General features: G+C 46.0%; 1 long non-coding RNA gene across 1 annotated transcript in view; it reads right to left on the bottom strand.

Moving 5' to 3' along the window:
* LOC144767477 (uncharacterized) overlaps positions 1–23,840 on the bottom strand; it is a 329,141-nt gene that overhangs the window by 229,716 nt on the left and 75,585 nt on the right. The window contains exon 3 of the long non-coding RNA XR_013598225.1: positions 6,039–6,103. This is a non-coding gene — a long non-coding RNA (uncharacterized LOC144767477). The remainder of the gene's footprint in view (positions 1–6,038; positions 6,104–23,840) is intronic.

The following is a 23,840-nucleotide window of genomic DNA, read 5'->3' on the forward strand; positions in this document are numbered from 1 at the left end:
TGACACAGCCCCATACTTTTGATGCTTATGTTGCCCAAATGCACAGTTTTGCTAAAATAGTAGGAACCTTACAACATGATACCAGCAATGTTCTAGGTCAGACCCTCATTTAATGGGTCTCCTGAGTAGTTTTCTTACATGTGCCCAAAGCCCCTAGTCATCATACTAATGGAGACGTCCATGGAGATAGGGAAAACATCTCCTCAGCAAAATAAGGAACCCCTATTTATGTCTGTAGGTGGTGAAAGTTTGAACCTTTAAAGGAATACCCCACTTTAGTATAACTTATCTGAATTTCATTAATTTAAATTGCTAATCCTGTACTGGTGGGAATTCAACTTAATTGCAGACATGCATTAACACAAATGCTAACACAACAAGTGCTTCCTCTTACGGTAGGGGATGTTCCCTTAGTGGTAGAGACCCATGAAGTGTTTAAAACAGATGTATTCTATTCATACGTAACATTGATTTCAGGAGATGACAACACAGGAATTTTTTACACATACACTGGAACACCCATACCAAACAACTACAGAGCTTATGAAGACCTAGAAGTTGCATTAACATTTTAGGAACACATAAATTAGTTCCAAGGTGACCTACTATATGCATTACAAAACATTAGACTGGGTCTCCTCGGTAACAATTGGGCAACATGGTGGCCAGTCTTAGCAGGCTATAAACCATATACACAAATAGGAGTTCTCACAGCAGCACAACTTTGTAATAATCACAGCAACCCCGGTGAGGGCTGTTCAAGCTGCACAACCGTATCTGGAATTGCCGACAATTTGCCTAGTAACTATTAATGCAATTATGGGTAAGGCTCCAACCAAATTTTTCTGGATTGCACACAAATCAAATTAGCTTGAAGCAGTGTTTTCCCAAATGGTACCCCAAGCTAATAATAGAATCCTCACAATGTGCCTACATTTAGGGATGGTTCCCCTGGTGGAAGCGTGGGCTGCCTGGGGCACAGTGTTTGCTGCAATATATATCATCACTACTAGTACACAGTCCATAGCTGTTTCGCTTCAAGTGCTCAAGCAAATCCACAATGAATACGGGGCAACCCCTGCCCTGGATGTTGAGACGAAACTGATAGGGAACTATGCCGCAGTAGCCTCAATAATTCTAAGTAATATTTAAGGGAAAATAGCAGCTTTGGCAGTATGTCAATGCCTCGCACACGTTGCTCTGACAGACGAGGTGCGTGACCTGCCGAAAATGATTTCTAAAACCTATACATCACCATGTCGAGATATTTGGACGCCTGGCCTGATAAACCACAATTTAGGGGTAATTCTGAAAAGGATAACTCGAAACAGGCAACAGAGTCTTTGAAAAAAACACTGGGTAATATGAAAAATAATAAAAAAAATGTATCCATAGAGTGAATCTCTCCACAGGAGTCCACTAAAAATTTCTAAAATCTGTGCAGCTGTGAAATAATTAAACAATCTGATAGGTATCAGTATACTGACATACGTCCTTCCAATTTATTTCAGGAATAATCTGAAGAACGCTCAGACAGAGGAAAATGATCGACAATCAGAGCGCAGGTCGAAAGAGTATGTGAAACCAAAGAAGAACTCAATGCTCTTCTGACATCACCAGTAAAAGGGAGGAGAAACTTCTACAATAAAAGCCTCAAATTAGGACGTAAAAAGTGGCCAGTATCTCACTTAAATATGCAACAAATATTGAGGACCCTGACTTCTGAACAAGGAGTGGGCTCTGACTCTGCTACACAGCATGGAAGAAGTCCAAATAGTTCATCAGAATCATCAAGAGTTTCTGGCTGCTGAAGCAAAAATGAGATTGTTCAGGTGGAAAGACCACATAAGCGAGTTAGTTCTCCTAGCAGTTTGATTAGTTTGCAACTCCAAATTGAGGGTGATATGCCTCGTACTATTAAAGTTCTCTTTTGGGAGAAACTAACCTTTGGCTAAGACATTCTCTTGGCTGCAAAAGATTGGCCACCTGAGTTTGCATGAAAAATCCCACCAGGAGAAAGTGTAATAGTACCATCCTTCCCTGTTCATGTCCCCAGAGCAGTTAAAAATGTGAATGACAAGGAGTGGGCCCTTGTACAAACCCCGGTGCTATATCGCAATCATGTAGGCTGGGACGAAGATTCATTCTACTATATGTTTCCCATAAGGTCCTGCTCACAAGTACAACACAATAATCCATAAAACATGAAGCTAAATGTCCAGTTAGAGAAATTCTAACACAACTTGACTATCAGGGCATTATTGAATCTTGTTTTTCACTGATGAATAATCCTTTGATTCAGGTAGCTAAATACGACTGTTGATACCGCTTAGTCTTAGACTACAGACACCTGAACAGTGATTCTTGCATGTATTCAGTGTAAAATGCACATAGTGCGCACTAATGAACAACAGTGAGCACAAAAAATATGAAAACACATTACATTTCAAATGGCTTTTCGTGCCAATACCTAGTGCCTGAAAACTAGTATTTGACATCATTTACCATCCTCGGGTCATAAAATTGATAATTTTGTCGATTACCACAAGGATATAAGAACAGCACAGGTGTGTTCTCTGTCCATGTAACGGAAAATATTAACAGAATTGCGACTAGGTAGAATTGTCCTATGGCGATAAGATATACCATATGGATGATAACTTAGAAACACACCTGACCAGAGTAGACCACATTTTTGTGTGATTTGCTCAAATAGGTTACAAATCTAATTCCCAGAAATTAAAAATAGCTTTTTGCAGTGTCCTGTTCTTGGGATGCAAAACAAGAAAGTGTTTAGCACCACATTTCCAAGAGAAATGTGCTTTCTTGAAACAACCAAATGCAATAAAAAAGTTACAATCACTGTTAGACTTCCTACATTTTGAAAGAACAGGCATACCAGATAATGCACAACAGGTAAAACTGTTTTATGAATGAATCCGTCCACTCTTCTCAAGCACACATTAGACACCAGAAAATACACAGATTATGTGTGCAGTACAGACTGACATATTAGCAATGTCATGTGGCAAGTGGGGACATTGTCAACATCTTTAAGTTAGCATGAGCCTTTCAGCCATTATTCAGCTTTGCGCACGTTACTAGCTGATTCCAATTTGCAAAGTGCCTGTCCAAGCCTTTCACATGGGAGCTGTTCGCTGTTGTGAGCAAGGTAGATCAACAATGTCCATAGTGGTTCTGTTCTGGTCACGCCCTAGCACTTAGACAAAACATACCAATGCAACTGGTGGGAGGCTACCATTTTGATAATATGGTGATGCATGCATGAAAAACAGATACTTGAAGAGGGACCTTTCCAGGGAGAAGAGCAATGTGGCTCCTCTGATGTAGATATAACATCTAGGCACTAAGGTAAGGGGTCTGCTGACCCCATACCTTATGGCCTTGTTGCTTTGCTGAAAATATTTGTATTATGCATTTCTCTTCTTGTTGTAGCACGTATACTGCATTATAGAGCACGATAGTTCAAATAAATATTCTAAACTATTTTGTGTGTTCTGTCAGACTTTATTGTGGATAAAAGCAAGAGTGCGAGGGAAAGGGTTTGCCTCATTACTGTGATTCCTGAGTTGGGAGTGTTGTGTTCTGAGGTGTCTAATCATGTGCTTCTCTGTGAGTGTGTAGGAGAGCCAGTGAGACACTATACCAAGTCGGTCACGGGCTCGTGGGCACTAAGGTGGTGGGAAGGTTTAGCCCCTATACACCAAGGTCCTTTAATCCTGCACATAGTTCTGTGTTTTGCAGAATCCCTGCAACAGCATCAAAACATTTACACACCAGAGTTAACACCATAAACTTGGTGATCCACGTATTCTCAGGGCCCACAGGCTACACATATGTCACTTTCAATGAGGGGAACCCTGTACCAATTGCATATAAATTACAATTATATTTCAATGTGGAGAGGCGTTTTGCAACTACAGAAAACATACTGATGGCAGTACAGACAGCTGTTGTGAATGAAGGATAATTAGCTCAGAGGAAACACATAATTGTTGTGACTATCAGCTGAGCCTTAGATGCCATCACAAAGGCCATCGTCCCAAATGTGATAGCCTTATATCCTCGATGGATACAGTAGGCCACTTCATTAACAGTGACCGACGTAGGGGAATGGGCCTCTTGTTTCCGCAGTCCATCTACCCGCATATTGTTACAACGCAGTCGTTACAACGACCAATTGTAACAATGCATACCATTACACTGCAAGTCGTAACAATGACCTGTGGAGGGGGGCACTGGATGATAGAATAATATCATTTACTATTCCAACTCCAGTCTGTGCGGACAAAAGGGAAGGTGTTGTATTTTCAATCAATCACCTTCTTCCCCCCTCCGCAAGTCGTTTTGTTATGACTTGCGTGGTAATGGTATGCATTGTTACAATGCAGTCGTTGCAACGACCGCGTTGTAAGAACATGCAGGTTGACGGTTTTGTGGTCAGGGTTGTTTACCAATGTAGACCATGTCTTTATCTCTACATTACACGCACAAGCATACCTACAATATGAGCAAGAATAACCAATGCCTCTATATCAGTACAACTTCATAGTTTACACTGATGGTTCTGTCCAGCCTGCAGGTGGAGCAAACTTCAATACTCTGGTGCGTGCGCAGTGGTAATGGGTAAAATGAAGGCTGGAATCTGCACTGTACATCTGGCTGAAGTCAAAGTTCTAATTCTGCCATTAAAGAATTCAGATCCAGAATTCCCCACTCTTATAATGCATGATTCTTATTATTATGTCCAGTCTTACAATGAGTATTTACGATATTGGAACCATAATGGTTCTAGAGGGACTTATTTGCCAGCCCCTTGTGCTGCTCGTACATCACTTTTTCCCATATTAAAAGTGATGCATGGCTGTGCAAGGGTCTTGTAAATGAGCCCCAGAGACTCTAAAGGAAATACTATCAAGCGCAAGTTGCTTTGAGCAAAGAGGCAAATCGTAAGGCAAGTTTGCCACAGGCTCATGTTACCCACACTGAGCCACCAACAGGTAGAAATACAAGTTGCAGGGACTTCACTGGCTGATGAAGCAGCAAAGGTAGCAGTGCAAACTGCTGTCATAGCTAAAATAACTCATTCCCATATGCGGGTAGTTGAACACATCATGGTGGCTATCACGGCTTCACACTGTGGCTCTTCATTACCAATGTCATATCTAGGAAAATACTCCTACCTATTGAGTGTGCAAAACTTTCCATTTGCTCATATTTCCGGAGTGGGAAATAGAATAATTCCAAATTCAGATCGCAGACCAGAATTAATCATGGCAGCACATGAGGTGTTAGGTTCTGCTCAAACTGGTGTGGTACCTACAGTTTCACTACTACAGTAATGTTACTGGTGACCAGAAAAAGAATATGGGCCTGATTTAGATCTTGGCGGGACTCCTGTTGTTCCTCCATGGCAGAGTTTTCAAGTACTCTTCCAACCTGACGGTATCCCACCCACCATATATGGATGTGTGATAGCCGAACAGACGTCTGGATTGACAGACTGTTTCACGTTATTAAAGTGGTGCACTGTCGTTGAGGCGGTGGAGTCCACTGCTGGCTAACAGTACTCTGTTGCTGTCAGGTCAGAGGGTTTGCGTGGAGACTATTTAAAAGTCCCCGTTGTGCTAGTGTCGGCCTGGTGCCAGTTTGCGGACAGAGTGAGTCCCAGGTGTAGTGGAGATTGTAAGTACTACTGATTTATATGTCAATTCACAGATATGTTGTGTTTGCTTCTAAAATTTAGGTAAGTAATGGCCTATGCCCGATTTCTTACATATTGCCTAGCATTCAAACAACACACACACACTATTGAATGCACACCCACAGGCACCACAATAATATAATTATTTTTAAGTGTCAATACAGGTGTTTTCATTTTACCTTGATAAGTTTAAAAGTGTATGCTTATCCATTATACCTAACAAAAATGCATTTAGGAGCAATGTAAAAAAACACGAGACTAAAGAAATTGTCAACACACTATTCAAAGTAAGACAAGTGTAAAAGAAGCTTACCTTAGATCCCGGCGACAACGGAGTTGATTGGCTTTGTGGTCATGTAGCAGCAGCAAAGGGAGGTCCTGGACAATGGGGTTTAAGATGAAAACAGAGTGAGAAACATAGTGATTGGCAAAAAGGAAATCTTGGCTGAACTCTCGCAAACAGCCACTTTTGCCTATTTCACCGTCGACACAGGTGAAAATTCCTGACCAAGTTGGTGGCACTCAGGTGGTCTTTCTTTCATGCACCTGCTAACATCTAAATAGAGTGAGCGGACTGCCAAGTAGGTGGGTGGAGGAACCATTAAAAAGTGATGGCAGGATCAGATCTGCCACAATCTAAATCTCGCCCTTAGTCCTTAGATGTGACATTTGTCAAAAAATAACAGTTTCTACTACAGAAATGCCCACCGCAAACACCACTTTTGATGTCAAGCAAGCCACTGATCTGTATGGCCATCTAGACCACTGCAAACCGTTAAACAGTGACAGCTCCTTTAAGTACATTGTGCTAGCAGTGTATTCATATTCTCAATTCCTATGGGTATGGCCACCATGATCGGCTTATGCTAAAAATGTTATAAACGATGTACAAGTCTTTAATTGGATATATTTGGTAGTTTCATTCCGTTCGGACCAGGGCCCAGAGTTTGCCTCTATGGCTTACAGAGACACCATGGGTACATTGGGTGTTGCTGTCCACTGTTCCTCCCCTTACCATCCTGAGGGAAATTCAAAAGTGGAGAGGAAAACCTGTGGCTTAAAGCAGTCTTTCACAGCTAGTATACTTGGTTCAGGTCGTAGTTGGATACACCACCTTTATGGGGTATAAAGAGCTTTAAACAATGTGCCAAGAAGATCTTTGGATGGTTGGAGTCCCTATGTAATCCTATTTGAGGTTCAGATGTAGGTTCTGAACCTTGACAAGCCTTGCACAATGGCAGCAAAGAATTTTTGATATTATTACATGTTTTACTGTCTTACAGGATCTGGAACACTTTGGGGATGAGGAATCCAATGAGCTTGAACTAAGGTTCTGCCATTGGAGTAGTGCAGATGAAACCAGCAACTCCTGGTTGGATTCCAAAGATTGGGGATCTGGTCCAAGAGAAGATTGCAGACAAAGAGCACCAGTATTGATCTAGGCAGTTTAAGGTACAAGCACTTCACTTTTACCACCTCTTCCTGGTTGAAAAAGTAAACCTGATCATACCACAGAATTTGGGCAGTCCTGAACAGTAGGCCATGAGGATTCTTGGTAGTTGCCGGCTTTTTCTCACTACCATACAGAAAATACCTTTACAAGTGTTAATCAACACATGGCTTTCTATTCCCCAGTGGGGAATAGCTGACACTTAAGTATTGCTACTTCCAGTTTCATCTAACAACACCACACAAACACCGTATGCAAATTCACAGTTTTCAACACCACATGCAAACAACAAAGTTGTTCATTATGATCCACCATTAAAGTTAACTATCAGTTCCATACCGCCATGCAAGTTCCCTGTTTTTGCAAAGACTGCCTCTGGCTTCAATGTTTTCAAAGACTGCCTCTGGCTATTTTGCTGACATTGATGCCTTTTCCTTGGATTCGTCATACTCACCATTGCATGGAACTCGTGGATTTATAATTTGGCTCAAAAGGACTGTTGGACTTGGCCTTTTTTTTGGCAGGCTGACCCCTAAACTTTTTGCCTTTTTCTGTGACCTGGTGTTGGTGGTTTTAGGCCCCTGGGCACTTTGGCACTGTGGTCCAGTGTAAAGTGCGTGCGCTCTCTGTGTACAATAGCGAGATTGGCCTGCCCTCCCTTAGGAATGCATTGGGGATTCCCTGATCAGTGTGTGTCAGTGGTAATTCCTAGAATGGGAGGAGCAGCTTGGTCAAGTCTGATATGAATGAAATTGTGAGAATAATTGCTGCTCAATGGTGTGCGCAGATTTATTATGGCTATGGGAGAAATGCCACTTTTAGAAGTTGGCATTTCTGTGTGCTATGTGTCTGTCTGCCTGATGTGAACTGCATGTCTGGCTTGTGAGTGACAGGGGCTGGGAGGCGTGTGTGGCTCCAGGAGGGGCAGGGTGAGTCAGCGTTAGGCTGAATGGGACTCCTGGGCTGGGAGCAATGTTCCCTCAAATTTTTTCCCTCTGTGTGCGGCAGTGGAGGGTCTCTGTGCACTGCAACCATGGCTATGTGCGCCAGGAACCAGACCACACGCATATGCAGTGCCAAATGTCACTCCAAACGTTTACCTAAAAAAGTGAAAAGATGGTCCATTTTCACACATACAGTGCCACGTTAAGGGTCTTAAGGCCGGTTTGCAAATTGGATAAACATGCCATGACATGAATTGGTTACACAGGCAAGTACACTTCAGGTTTAGTAAAGCACAAGACACCAACTGTGGTACCATCATTAGATTTGACTAAATATTCTTAACTGAAGCACTGTTCATTGGGTGGGGAAATGTTGAGAGCCTATACAATATCACATATACACAATAAGTTACAAAATGACATAACATATTTATAATTTGATGTGAAAGCTACTGAGTAATGTTGGGCTGTCCTGCCAGAGATAGTTTGTAAAACTTTGACATCCAGGCAAACATGGACTGTGGGAGAGGGCCGTTCAGACATGTCAAATGGCATCACTAGATGGGTGACAGGGTTGCTTCTCACGGCAATCCTTGCTATTTTTCCAGTGCTGATAAACTCTATCAAGGTCAACTTTCCCATTCAGGAGGTAGGCCTTTGTCCTCATCAGCATATCCGAATGCTTCTGCTCTATTCTATTCCTCAATTTACTCTTGATAGTATTCATGAGGCAGAATCGTCATTCACAATCTGCACTAAATACTGTAAATGTTGTGCAGACATGAACAAGCTGAGACATCACACTATACTGAGCAGCATTGCGTACAGTGAAATTCATCATGTTTTGAAAGGTGGTAAGCAACGCACCCTTTACATGTTCTGCCACCACATATTTATAATCTCTGTATTGTCAAACATCTTCTGGTGTTTCACAATCACCCAGCAGAGAAGTGTGGCTCAATGGTTAGAGCGGCAGACCCTGATGCAGAAGTCTAGCCCGGGACGAGGGCTCAAAATTCCACGACCTGACAATTCTCGCCTCGGTGCCTATTCCAATCATGGAGTCCCACTCTGCAACTCTGGGCAATAGCTTGCTTAATCTACACAACGGCCCCCACAACGCTAAGGATGCCTGACCTCCACCTTGGGGGTGCCCAGGAGTGGACACCTCACAGGGAAAGCCAGGGTGGGTTCCACAGCGGTATTCGTACAAGCGCTTTGAGACCCTTGCGGGTGAGTAGTGCGCTATACAAGTATCAATTTACATTTTTTTTTACATTTACCCAGGACCAAAACATTTTTATACTTTTCAACAAGTCTGTATATTCTTAGTCCCAAAATCAAAATGTGATTGCGTTGCTATTGCCTGGATTTCAAAACTTGCCCATTCTTTCAGTTCATCTTCACTGAACCTTTTTTGTATGTGCTCACAAAGAAGGGAAACAAAAGACAAAATAGGCCCACTGTCAAAATCTTGCCTTATCTTGTACATCACCATCATATCTCTTACATTGCTGCTCCAAAAGACAGTGTCCCCCATATGCTTTTCCTTAATTTGGCCAATCTTTGCTCCTGCATACTGTACAGCTTCAACAGTAGTCAAAGAACTTTTTTGGAACAGTTTGCACAAAGATGCAAATTCACTCAGAATGTCATTAAGTACTGCAAGGGAAATATGGTAGTTTGAGTCAGATAGCTTTTTGCAACATTATTTAGCAACTGGATCATTCACTTCAACTTTCTCATGCTCAGAGTACTTAAGAACAGCCTCATAATTCAGAATTAGTGCACCAACTGCAAAATGGTCGAAAAGAGACCACTTCACCATCAGTGACCAATGCCATTTCATCCAGCTTGGACTTCCTTGCAGGGGATCTAGAGAACACAGTGTAGACAGTCCTCAATAATCTCTCCATCTCTTTAATCATTGAAACCCTCTTCCAGGCATCATCAACTCCAAAATCTTCTCAATGAGCGACACAATGCTGCTCAACTAGATAAGGAATGGATTGTTTAAGGCGAGGAGCAACACCATTATTTTTACCCAGCATCACAGACGCACCATCGGATGTGAACATGACCATTTTCAAGAGGTCCAGTTCATTGGCAGTGTAGAATTCTTTCACAGCAGTAGTGATAGCCTCAGCATTACAACTAGTCGTCTTCACTAGGCCACCAAACAGTGTGTTGTGCTCTGTTGAGGTTACAGGTCGGAACTTGAAGTACAGGATGAGCATTTTTGTAACAGAAATATCTGTGCTCTCATCAATTATCAATGTGTGATACGAAGCGTTACGAAGTTCTGCCATAGCTTCACAGTGTATCACACTATTGATGGCCTCAAGGAACTCAAAGGCATAGTTTTGCTCCTCCAGCTGTCTGGTATCTTCACATACAAAGCTAGGTGGTCATGGACGTCTTGTACAAATAACATCGAAGTATTCATCTTGACTGCCAGCAACACATTGTTGATGAGAATCTTTATCTCTTGAGGCAGGGATCTTTGTCGTTCAACTACTTCCATTCTATTTGCTTTGTCAGTGGCAGTTTTGGTCAGCGTTGCACCCACTCCAAAATCAAACCTGTTAGCAGCACTTCTGTTTCTCATTATCACCATGGCAGACTGATGAACTTTGCTAATTAGATGGCATTTCAGGTAATCCAGTTTCCAGCCTTCACTCCATTTCTTCCCTGTAGAAAATTCTCCAACAATCTTGGCTTCAGCACATGCTTTGCAAATCAAGCCCACATCTGGACCGTATTGAAATAGTTCCCCAAGTTGCACGCGAACCTTGCTTTGTGATTTCTGTGTCTCAGCCTCCACAATTTCTTTCATCCCCTCTTCCTTGAATACAAGGCAACATTTCTTCCTTAGTGGTGAAGCATCACACTCTGCAGAAGGAACAGCTTTGCCCTTGAACATATTTGTGATAACTGGGTTTAGCCTGCTATGCCACAAAGCCTGCAAAATAAAGGAACATGGCTAAAGTTGATGCCTATGTCATGATTGCAATCTGTCAGATAATTCGGAGGCATCACCGGCAAAAAGTAGAGTATAATTACCTGGATTTTTCTGTCAACTGCCCTGCCCATTCAAACTTAAATGTAGCACTGTCCATAGAGCCTGCAATAGAAGTAAAGATTGTTACAGCACGTTATGAATTTGTGATACAGCAATATACCATGTGCACCATAAGTGAACTCTACCAAACAATTATCTGTTGTTCTTGTACTCACGTATGCCCGTTCAAAGGTGTGGGGTACTGTCTGCGAAACCTACAACAGAAGAAAACATGGGTAACATATGTTTTTATACTACAATGTACAAGATGCACCACAGTTTAACTCTACCAAACAATTACCTGTTTGTTCTGCCTGTGCTCACATCTGCCTGTACAACTGTATTTGTAGCACGGTCTCACAAACCTGCAGAAGAGGGGGTGCAGATTGTGAATCTATTTACACAGCACCCCCCAAATCCAAGGTGGAACATAAACAGAATTACCTTGTCTTTGTGGGTATTCACCACGCCTGACCATTCAAATCCAAATACCCTACAGACTGCAAACCTGCAATTGGAGACAAGATGGTTAGCAAAGGTTCTAAGAGTTACAAACAATGAATGTGACTGAACCCCGTTTAGGCAAATAGGCATATGCCCCTGTGCTTCATTATTAGCATCCATTAGGCTAAACTTATCTGCACCTCCCCTCATAATCCAGCCACTCTCCTGCATTTTCTTTACCTTTTGCCATGTCAATGGTTTAACAGATATGTGTCCCATTCACAAACATTTGCATGTAATTACATTTTCAATAGACCATGGGTACTTGCAAATATTTTCCCATGGGTCAAAAATATTTGGTCGTGGTGTGACAGAGGGCCTCACTGATGCATGCAGTGTATTGGTCAGGGGCTTGGGAAGTGTTAAGGTGGACTTGGAGAAGTATGTACATCTAGTGGCTGAACAATGTGGTACAGGACAACTTGGTATCAATATTGGCTTCTCCACTTCACTTTGGCTGGATAACTCTGAAGATTGATGGACCAGCTGCAGAGAGATCTAATTTTTGTCTAGTGGAAGGTTTGACCCATTATAAAGTAGCTAAGGAGGTAAAAATGCTTGATGAAAAGCAGGTGAACCATGCAGATCACAAAGTGCATGCAATGTATACAGATCACTGCAATCCTGCTTTTGTCAGAGAGACCCTTTTGTTACTTGCAGTTTGTTAGACCTGGCATCATTGGCGTGAGTCTCCCTTCCATTGTGACGTATTGCCTCCTCTGTTTTGATATGTGTTTGCTGGTTTTATGTTTTGGGCACTGTGCCACTGCTAATCAGTGCCACGGTGCAAGTGCTCCCTATGTTAAATGAATGTATTAATTGGTTATTCCATAATTGGGTTATTTGATTTATCTGTCAGCCCCTAGTACAGTGCACTTTGTGAGCCCAGGGCTTGTAAATAAAATGCTGCTGGTGGGCTTGCAGCACTGGTTGTGCCACCCACAGAAGCAGCTTGTAAAGTGTGTCTCAGGCCTGCCATTGCAAGGCCTGTGTGCAGAATAGCACTGCCATGTCGACTTGGCCAAGGGCACCCACTTGCCAGTCCCTAAACCTTCCTGTTGCTTCATATTATACAACCCTATGGTAGGCCCAAGGGCAGGGTGCATTGTAAGTATAAGGTAGGACATACTCTGATGTGATTAGCATGACCTAATAGTGAATTACAACCATTTTCGTTTTTCACTATTGGAGACTATCTGTTCTCTAAAGGCCAGAATGGGCAGTTAGATTATTACATTCTTATAATACTAACTGACTCAGGGAACATGGTAGAAATTAGAATGTAGTATGCCTTAACTCAGAATGATAATATACATATTTTAGTCAAGTTGGTTTTAATATTCTGTGTTTGAAAATACCACTTTTAGAAAGTAGGTATTTTCTTGCCTAACTGTCCCGGCCTGCCTCTGCTAGCTTGTGAATTCCTTGTCTGAGTTTGTGAGTTACAGGGCTGGGGGATTCCAGGAGACAGGTTGGGGCAGCCCGGTGGTGAATAGAGAGATCTGCATCTAGATGGGAGGGAGGAGTTGCACCTGGGACCTGAATGGTGCTGGGCCTTCCCTCTACATTGCTGGCTCCACCTCCTGTGGCTTGTCTGATGTCTCTGCCCTGCACTGTGAAAGGAGAGGAGTAATCATGTCAACAGAGTGCTCCAGAGCTGTATCTTCCCTTCCCTTTGCTGGCTCCACCTTCTGTGGGGTGGCTGATGTCTCTGCCCTATACAGTGAAAGGAAGAAGAGAGTCATGTAAACAAAGTGCTCAGGAACTGGTTTGGACTAGGCAGAGGGCTCTCTGCCTTCAGAGAACAAAGGATTTTGGTGTATAAATATTGGGACCCTGATCCCAAGAAATTAGATCACTTCTGGAACAAGAAACATTTTGCCAAGGAGAAAAACGAAGGAAGCTGCAGGAGTTTTACTGCCCCTCTGCCAGTGTGCTGTTTGCTGGGTTGGCCTGCAGTGGTTGCTTCATTGCCAAGGAAAGGGGAAGGATCTTTTTAGGGACTTTCATCTTCAGAATATTCTCCAAGGGCTTTAACTGTGCTTGCCTCCTGCTGAAGTCTCAGGGATAAAAGACTTCACCTCCAGCTCCCCTCTGAATTTTCTTGCTGGAAATTCTCAACTCCAGACATGTGCGTGTCGCTGGGAACTGGAAGCACGATGCACCGAGAGGAAGCGTGTCGATCCGCAGCTGAAATCGTCGCATCGCCGGAGAAGCGCGCCTTCGCCACAACTTCCTGGAAGCATGAGTTAATTGAAGCTGCCTGCTATCGCATCACCGGAGAAGCGTGACGCCACCGACAGTCACCATCTCATCACCAGAGAAGCGTGTCACAGGGCCTGTCGCGGCTCCAAAGTAGAGAGTCTTTGCAAGGCTGCCAGGGCGTCTACGCATTGTCATCACATCGCCGCATCAAGGGCGCCATCTTCTTGCATCACCACAGGATCGTCACATCGCATCAAGGCGCCATCGTGCGCACCTGGCCCGCAGGCCGAGAATCTACGCATCAGCTCCTTTTTTTAATATTCTTTTTCCTTGGACTGTTCGTTTTTTCCCGAAAACTCCCAATTTTTACTACCGTGAGTAAACCAGCATCTGCTGCATCTATGGATCTTGAATTTGAGGAAGAGAGGTTGGATACTTACACTGTGAAACATCACAAACATCTGTGCCGGAAATTGAAAGTTGCTACACCAGGCATTTCTAAAAAGGAAAACTACCAAAAGATGCTGAGGGCCTGTGTAGAAGCAAGAAATGCCCCTAATCTTGTGGTGGAGCCAGTTGTGGATGCAGATGGGCCCATTGAGAGGCCAGTGCTTTCAGCTAGGGGAGGGGGACTCTCTACACCTGGCAGCAGTATCTCTTCCAAAGGCCTGTCCCCCAGAGAGTTGGAAGACAGGGAGAGAAATAGGGCACTGAAGCTGGAGTTGGCTAAGCTTAAGATGGAGAGTCAGAGAGAAACAGAGAATAATAGGTTGTCTTTGGAAAGAGAGGAAATGAGAATGGAGCATGAGAGGATGTTGAGGGAGTTAGAGATCAAGGCCAAGGGCTTAGAAATTAATCCCTCTGGTGGTAGCACACCATCTGTGCCTTTCGAAAGCAGGGTACATATTCCCAAGGATGTCATCGAAGATTTCCACAAAAATGAAGACTTTGGGCAGTGGTTTGCGGCCTATGAGATAGCAATGTTGGCCCACCGGGTCCCTGAGAAGGATTGGGGAGCGGGGTTGTGGGGCTGCTTTTTAACTGAAGGTAGGGATACTTTGTTTGACTTGCCCAGTGATTATAGGATGTCTTATGCTCACATGAAGGAAGCACTGATGACAAGCTATGGGTTAACTCCAGAACTCTATAGACAGGTTCAGGAATTGTAAGAATCTGGAGGGAACCACTTCAATCAATCAATCAATCATAACACTTGCAGAGCGCACTACACACCCGTGAGGGTCTCAATGCGCTGGGGTGTGGGGGGTCCTGCTAGTGATCGAAGAGCCAGGTCTTGAGGAGTCTCCTGAAGTCTAGTAGGTCCTGGGTCTGACGTAGGTTGGTGGGGAGGGTGTTCCAGGTCTTGACGGTGAGGTGGGAGAAGGATCTGCTGCCGGGGGTCGCTCTTCGGATTCGGGGGACTGTGGCGAGGGCAAGGCTGGCCGAGCGGAGCTGGCGGGTCGGGGTGTAGAAGTTGAGTCGAGTGTTGAGGTATGCTCCGCCAGTCTTGTGGAGAGCTTTGTGTGCGTGAATGAGGAGCTTGAAGGTTATCTTCTTGTTGATGGGGAGCCAGTGCTGGTCTCTCAGCTGTGGTTTGATGTGGCTGAGGCAGGGGATGTCGAGGATCAGATGTGTTGAAGCATGCTGGATGCGTTGCAACTGCCTCAGTAGCTTGGCCGACGTTCCTGGGTAGAGGGCAGGGCATTTCCTTAGTCCAGCCTGCTGGTGACGAGGGCCTGGGTGACTGTTCCTTCTTGTCTCGGTAGGGATCCACTTGAAGATCCAGCGGAGCATTCCGAGGGTGTTGAAGCAGGATGAGGAGATGGCTTGACCTGTTTGGTCATGGAGAAGGTGAAGTCAAGGATGACCCAAAGGTTACGTGGTTGGTGGGTGTCGGGGCTGTTCCTAGGGTTGCAGGCCACCAGGAGTCCTCCCAGGCTGAGGGGGTGGAGCCGAGGATGAGGACCTCCGTCTTGTCCGAGTTCAGCTTCAGTCTGCTGTTCCTCATCCATTCGGCGACGACCTTCATTCCTTCGTGGAGGTTGGTCCTGGCAGTGTGAGGGTCTTTTGTAAGGGATATGATCAGCTGGGTGTCATCGGCGTAGGAGATGATGTTGAGGTCATGCTCTCGGGCGACGTGGGCGAGGGGTGCCATGTACATGTTGAACAGATTCGGACTGAGGGAAGAGCCCTGGGGTACGCCGCAGATGATTTTGGTGGCTGTGGAGCGGAAGGGGGGGCGAATGCTCTGAGATCTACCGGAGAGGAAGGATGTTATCCAGTTCCGTGCCGTCTCTTGGATCCCGGCATCATGTAGGCGTGTGCGTAGTGTGTGGTGGCAGACCGTGTCGAAGGCGGCTGACAGGTCCAGGAGGATGAGGGCTGCTGTTTCTCCGTTGTCAAGCAGGGTCCTGATGTCGTCCGTGGCGGCGATGAGGGCAGTCTTGGTGCTGTGGTTGCTGCGGAACCCAGACTGGGATGGGTTCAGGATGTGGTTATCCTCAAGGAAGCGGGTCAGTTGTTTGTTGACAATTTTCTCGGTGACCTTTGCCTGGAATGGGAGCAGGGCGATGGGTTGGAAGTTCTTGAGGTCCTTGAGGTCCGCCTTAGGTGTCTTGAGTAAGGCGTTGATATCGGCATGCTTCCAGTTTTCTGGGAAGGTTGCTGTCTCAAAGGAGGTGTTCATTGTTTTCCGAAGATGGGGTGCAATGGCTATACTGGCTTTGTTGAAGATGTGGTAAGGGCGTGGGTCTAGTGGTGATCCGGAAGGGATGGTGTTCATGGTCTCGCTGGCTTCCTCGTCATTGACATTGGTCCAGGAGAGCAGGCGGTTGGTGCAGGTGGTGGTCATGGGGGCGGTAGTTGTCGGGGTGATCGTGGCGTTGAAGCTGTCATGGATGTCGATGATCTTGCGGTGGAAGAAGGTGGCCAGTGAATCGCACATGTCTTGCAAAGGCGGAATGTAGTTGGTGTAGAAGCTAAGCGTGGACGTAAAATCCGTTTCGTTCGTGGAATTTGCGTTTTTTTGGCAATTTCGCGATCCGCGAATCGCGCAAATTTGCCCAAAAATCCGCAAGCTGCGGATTTTTTTGCTTGGTCGCGCTTGAAAAGTACAATATCGCGTGCGCTGCGTTGACTTACCGTGATTCTGTGTTCGCCGAGTTGTTTTTCTCCCGGTTTGCGTGTGCTGCGCCATTTTGGATCTTGCTGCGTGATCGCGTGAGAGTTTTTCGACCACGATTATGTCATCGCGGCCCGCCATCTTGCACAACGAGAGTTTGACAACGCGAGTACGTCATAAGGGCCCGCGATCACGCATTGTGGGAGTAAACAATGCCGAACACGTAGATGTGGCGAGCAGCTGACTTCCGGCGGGAGATTTGAACCGCTTGCTTTCCCGAAATTGCAAAAGTTGCAATTCTGCACAAGAAATTCACCGCAGGCAGCATAAACCTTCAGAAAATGATGATTTTGATCAGAATAACTCCTCAGATTGACATTTGGCTGCACTTTTTGGTGCAAGGAGTCCATTTTTGGGGTGGGTTGGGAGGAAGGAAGTGCCCCAGAGTCTCCAACTTCCTGTACCTGTCCAGCAGGCTCCTCCCAGTGCTTTGTCCATCTCCTGGTCACTTTTCATTTGGATCTGGAGCTGGAAGGGTTACTTTTTGTGGCTGCCGCTGGATATTTGTATTTGAGGACTTTTTGGACTTTGGAGTTTTTGGATCACTTTTGGATTTGAGATTTTACAAGTAAGTTGGTGTTGTTTGTTTGGGGCATTGCAGTTGCTGCAACTACAATTTTAAAACTTTTTCACAACTTTAAAAAAAATATATTGTGGGTAGCCACAGTATCCAGCAGGCCCAGGGTTATTCATGGGTGCATGATACAACTGTTTCTGTGAGTTTTGTTGAACTTAAATCTCATTTATGTCATTGAATTTTAGCTCACTATATGTGGATTTTTTATTTTTTATTTTGGGGTGCCTGTAAAGCCACACTAGCCAGTAGGCCAAGGGGTAGTGAGTGTTGCATGGACCAAGTCTTTCTGTGGGGTGTCTTGAATTTAAACATCATTGAGGGCACGGATGGCATTGGATTGTGGTGATTTTTGAGGGGTTTCCACTTTTTGGGGTGTTGTTGGGGCCTGGCCATGTGGGTGGGGGCCATTTTGAGGCCTGGTCCAGGCAGGTCTGGCCATGTGGCTGGGGGTCAAGGGCCCATTTGATGCCAGGCAGTGTGCTCAGGCCTGCACCCAGTTTGCCTTGCTTTCATCCATTAGGCCCAGGGGTACTCAGTGGTGCATGGAGCAAGCCTTTCTGTGGGGTGTCTTGAATTTCAACATCATTGAGGGCATAGATGGCATTGCATTGTAGTTATTTTTGTGTGTTTTTCGACTTTTTGGGGTGTTGTTGGGGCCTGGCCATGTGGGTGGGGGCCATTTTGAGGCATGGTCCAGGCAGGGCCTGGCCATGTAGCTGGGGGTCAAGGGCCCATTTTGAAGCCAGGCAGTGTGCTCAGGCCTGCACCCAGTTTGCCTTGCTTTCTTCCATTAGGCCTAGGGGTACTCAGTGGTGCATAGACCAAGTCTTTCTGTGGGGCTTCTTGAATTTAAACATAATTTTGGGCATGGATGGCATTGGATTGCTTTGATTTATGTGTATTTTTTGACTTTTTAGGTGCTGTTGGGGCCTGGCCATGTGGGTCGGGCCATTTTGAGGCCTGGTCCAGGCAGGGCCTGGCCATTTTGTTTTGGGTCAAGGGGCTATTTTGAAGCCAGGCAGTGTGCTCAGGCCTGCACCCAGTTTGCCTTGCTTTCAACCATTATGCCCAGGGGTGCGCAGTAGTGCATGGACCTAGTCTTTCTGTGCGGTGTCTTGAATTTTAACATCATTGTGGGCATGGATGGCATTGGATTGTGATGATTTTTGTGTGTTTTTCGACTTTTTGGGTGCTGTTGGGGCCTAGCCATGTGGGTGTGGGCCATTTTCAGGCCTGGTCCAGGCAGGGCCTGGCTATGTGGTGGGGGTCAAGGGGCCATTTTGAAGCCAGGCAGTGTGCTCAGGCCTGCACCCAGTTTGCCTTGCTTTCAACCATTATGCCCAGGGGTACTCAGTGGTGCATGGACCTAGTCTTTCTGTGAGGTGTCTTGAATTTAAACATCATTGAGGTCATGAATGGCATTGGATTGTGGGATTTTTGTGTGTTTTTCGACTTTTTGGGTGCTGTTGGGGCCTGGCCATGTGGGTGGGGGCAATTTTGAGATCTTGTCCAGGCAGGGCCAGGCCATGTGGTAGGGGTCAAGGTGCCATTTTGAAGCAAGGAAGTGTGCTCAGGCCTGCACCCAGTTTGCCTTGCTTTCAACCATTATGCACAGGGGTACTCAGTGGTGCATGGACCTAGTCTTTCTGTGGGGTGTCTTGAATTTAAACATCATTGAGGGCATGGATGGCATTGGATTGTGCTAATTTTTGTGTGTTTTTCGACTTTTTGGGTGCTGTTGGGGCATGGCCATGTGGGTGGGTGCCATTTTGAGGCCTGGTCCAGGCAGGGCCTGGCCATGTGGTGGGGGTCAAGGGGTAATTTTGAAGCCAGGCAGTGCGCTCAGGCCTGCACTCAGTTTGCCTGGCTTTCAACCATTATGCCCAGGGGTACTCAGTGGTGCATGGACCTAGTCTTTCTGTGGGGTGTCTTGAATTTAAACATCATTGAGGGAGCTTAGATGGCATTGGATTGTGGTGATTTTTGTGTGTTTTTCGAATTTTTGGGTGCTGTTGGAGCCTGGCCATGTGGGTGGGGGACATTTTGAGGCCTGGTCCAGGCAGGGCTTGGCTATGTGGTGGGGGTCAAGGGGCTATTTTGAAGCCAGGCAGTGTGCTCAGGCCTGCACCCAGTTTGCCTTGCTTTCAAACATTATGCCCAGGGCTACTCAATGGTGCATGGACCTAGTCTTTCTGTGGGGTGTCTTGAATTTAAACATCATTGGGGTCATGAATGGCATTGGATTATGGTGATTTTTGTGTGTTTTATGACTTTTTGGGTGCTGTTGGGGCCTTGCCAAGTGGGGGTGCCATTTTGAGGCCTTGTCCAGGCAGGGCCTGGCCATGTGGTGGGGGTCAAGGGGCCATTTTGAAGCCAGGCAGTGTGCTCAGGCCTGCACCCAGTTTGCCTTGCTTTCAACCATTATGCCCAGGGGTACTCAGTGGTGCATGGACCTAGTCTTTCTGTGGGGTGTCTTGAATTTAAACATCATTGAGGGCATGGAGGCATTAGATTGTGGTGATTTGTGTGTGTTTGTTGACTTTTTGGGTGCTGTTAGGGCCTGGCCATGTGGGTGGGGGACATTTTGAGGCCTGGTCCAGGCAGGGCCTGGCCATGTGGTGGGGGTCAAGGGGCCATTTTGAAGCCAGGCAGTATGCTCAGGCCTGCACCCAGTTTGCCTTGCTTTCAACCATTATGCCAAGGGATAGTGAGTGGTGCATGGACCTAGTCTTCCTGTGGGGTGTCTTGAATTTAAACATCCTTGAGGGCATGGATGGCATTGGATTGTGGTGATTTTTGTGTGTTTTTCGACTTTCTGGGTGCTGTTGGGGCCTGACCATGTGTCTGGGGGCCATTTTGAGGCCTGGTCCAGTCAGGGCCTGGCCATGTAGTGGGGGTCAAGGGCCATTTTGAAGCCAGGCAGTGTGCTCAAACCTGCACCCAGTTTGCCTTCCTTTCAACCATTATGCCCAGGGGTACTCAGTGGTCCATGGACCTAGTCTTTCTGTGGGGTGTCTTGAATTTAAACATCATTGAGGGCATGGATGGCATTGGATTGTGGTGATTTTTGGGTGTTTTTCGACTTTTTGGGGTGTTTACCTGATGTTCCTCTGGCTTCCGTTGCTTTTAGGTGCACAAGAGAACCACCAGTGCCAGGAAGAAGTCCTGCAGCGGTGTGTGCAGCACAACGTCACGTGACGTCACGTGTGGCCACAGACAAGACAACTCTGCAACTCGTGCAACTGCGGCCTGCTGTTCTGACATCTGAAGAAGATGGGCCCAAAGAAAGGTGCCCGTAGCGCCTCAGCGAAAAAAGATGCCAGTGCCACTGCCAATAAGAAGGAGCAGAAGAAGCCAGTGGTACCACCTACCAAGGAGACTGGTGGGCCCACCGACACCTTTTTTGGGAGAAAAAAAACCTACGCCTGCAGCAGCAGCGGTGTCCGCCGGGGACCAAGCTGGAAGCAGCACCTCCGCTTCATTGGGCTCAGTGCCACCATGCCAAGTTAGGTCCAAGAACATTAGTGCTGCTGAGGCAGCCACTTTACTTTCTCAATCACCATCGACCAGTGATTTTGGCTCATCACAAGAAAGTACCATCCAATCAACACCGGGTGTAACTCAGCTGACGAGTGTTCAACAACCACAGCCGCAACGACAACCACAGGTGCAACTAGTACAAGCGCAAGTACATGCGCAAGGAGAGGCGCAAGTAGAGGCGCAAGGAGAGGCACATGGGGCGGTGCATGGAGAGGTGCAACTAGAGGTTCATGGAGCGGCACAACTGCCTACAACGCTTGTTCCTCCAGAAGTAGGGGCACATCAGGAAATTGATATTCAAGCGGAGGTATCATCCGAGGAAGCCACTCCTCCTGATGATGATCCATTGTCTTCCAGATCCCCAGCAAGAAAAAGGTCAAGGAGGGCTGCTACTACTACTACTACAAGTTCTTCTTCAAGCCCCCTTCATTCTGATGACCTTGATCTTGATTGGAACTAACCAATGCAGTCTGAGAGTGAGGCACGCCATGAGCCGACAAAGGTAGCTAAGCCTAAAAGGAAGGTTCCCGCAAGGCTTCCACTTATGGGTGATGACGACGAACAAGAAGTGGTGTCTTCTGCTGCTGATGAACAGTCTGACGATGACCTAGTCATCACAGACGTCACTCCAGCCCCAGCGGGCATGCAGCAGACAGACATTTTCACCCTATCCCGAATGGCTGCTGAGCGGGATGTGGGCGACGTGGCACTGGTACCACCACCAACGCAATTAACTACAACACCAACACGACCTACAGCTTCCATATTTTTTAGTCAGAAGGGCCGTCAGGGACCTCCATCCAGCTCGACCTCCATTACCTCAAGTAGTGGTGCTGAAAGTGAACAACAGAAACAAATTCAGCCACGCCCATCCTCCACTTCATCTGGCATTGAAACTCAAAGGAGCACCTCCACCACCAGCAGACTTCTCCAGTCCTCAGTTTGGGGCTACTTTACTGTTAGCCAGAAGGCGGAAAACATGGTCATTTGTTCGATTTGTAGACAAGCAGTTAGTTTGGTACCAACTATGGCACCAGAGGCCAGAGAGGTCATCTAAAAAAACACCACACTATTGAGTGTGAGGCACACCTTAAGAAGATCCAGGAAGCCAAAAGAAAAACAAATCCAAATGTATCCATTGATATTGCATCTGATGATGACGAGGGGCTGATCGTGCAGGGGGGAAGTCAAGAACCGACCGACATTTTTTCTGGTACACCCAGTACCCCTGGCAGCAGCACTTCAGTGGTAGCGCCCACACCCTCTACCCCTGCAACATGTTTGAGGCACACTAAGAGTCTGGGAGAGACATCAATGAGCCTAACTGGTTTGAAGAAGTCTGCATCATCATCATCACGTAAAACGCTCCAGCCCACCATTAGAAGCATCTTTTGGTCGCATGCGCCATTTGAACACAACCACCCAATGGCACGTCTGTATAACGCAAAGCTGGCTAAAATGCTAGCGCTGGACCTCTTCCCTTTTTCTTTCGTGGAAGGGGTGGGTTTTCTAGAATTTGTGGCAACAGTCTGCACTAAATGGAAGGTTCCTAGCCGGTCCTATTTTGCCAGAGTTGCGGTTCCAGCACTACATCAAGATGTGCTGGAGGTGATTGGGGCAGCTTTGCAGAAGAGTGCTGTTCACACTATCCACCTGACAACAGACATGTGGACCAGTTGCCAAGCCTCTGATTACATGTGCATCACTGCGCACTGGGTCTCTTATGCAGCGGTTAAAGACCAGTTTAAAGCAGGTGTTGACACGGACACAGTTTTTCAAGCTACTCGGAAACATGCAACAGTAGCCATGTTTGCCATGGAGAAAACTCATACTGCACCTAACCTTTTGGAGGAGTTTGATAGGAAGGTCTATGAATGGCTGCATCCAAGAAATCGCATAGTTGGTTATGTTTCCACGGATAATGGCAGTAATATAGTTAAGGCCATGCATGATGGTAACTACTTCAGAGTGCCGTGTTTGGCGCACAGTATTAACATCGTGGTGCAAGATTTCTTGAAAAAAGAAAACACAGTCAGCAAGTTCCTGACCACCTGCCAAAGAATCTGCACACATTTCAGCCATTCTTTTAAGGCCCGGAAGCAGCTGAGGAGCATTCAACGTGAACGTAGACTGCCAGTCAAAGGGCACATCCAGGAGGTGGCAACACTTTGGAACTCAACCTTTTACATGCTTGAGCGTCTGTCTGAGCAGTGGGGGGTAATAAATGATTATGTCTATAAACTGGGTTCTACTATGAAAGAAATGAGGCTAGAGTTGGAGGAATGGATGCTAGATGCAAGCCTGACAGACATGCTTCGTCCTTTTGAGGTCTTCACGCGTGAAGTCAGCAGGGAGGACTGTTCTTTGGGCAAAGCTATCCCATTGTTGGTCATGCTAGAGCACCAACTGAAGGCGGTGTCTTCAATGTTCCGAGATGATGCTGAAAAGCAAGACGCATATCAGTTGGCGGAGAGGTTATTAAGCCGCCTAGTTGGCAATGAAAGGCTTAAAAACATACATACAGAACAGCATTACATTTGTGCCACTATTCTGGATCCACGGTACAAAAAGGCAGTGGCCAGCAAAGCATTCATTCCTTTTGATGAAGCAGATGTTTCAAAGTACAGACATTGGCTAGCTGTGTCAGCCACTC

Source organism: Lissotriton helveticus, chromosome 7 (genome assembly GCF_964261635.1).
Source record: "Lissotriton helveticus chromosome 7, aLisHel1.1, whole genome shotgun sequence".
In the NCBI taxonomy this organism is placed as follows: domain Eukaryota; kingdom Metazoa; phylum Chordata; class Amphibia; order Caudata; family Salamandridae; genus Lissotriton; species Lissotriton helveticus.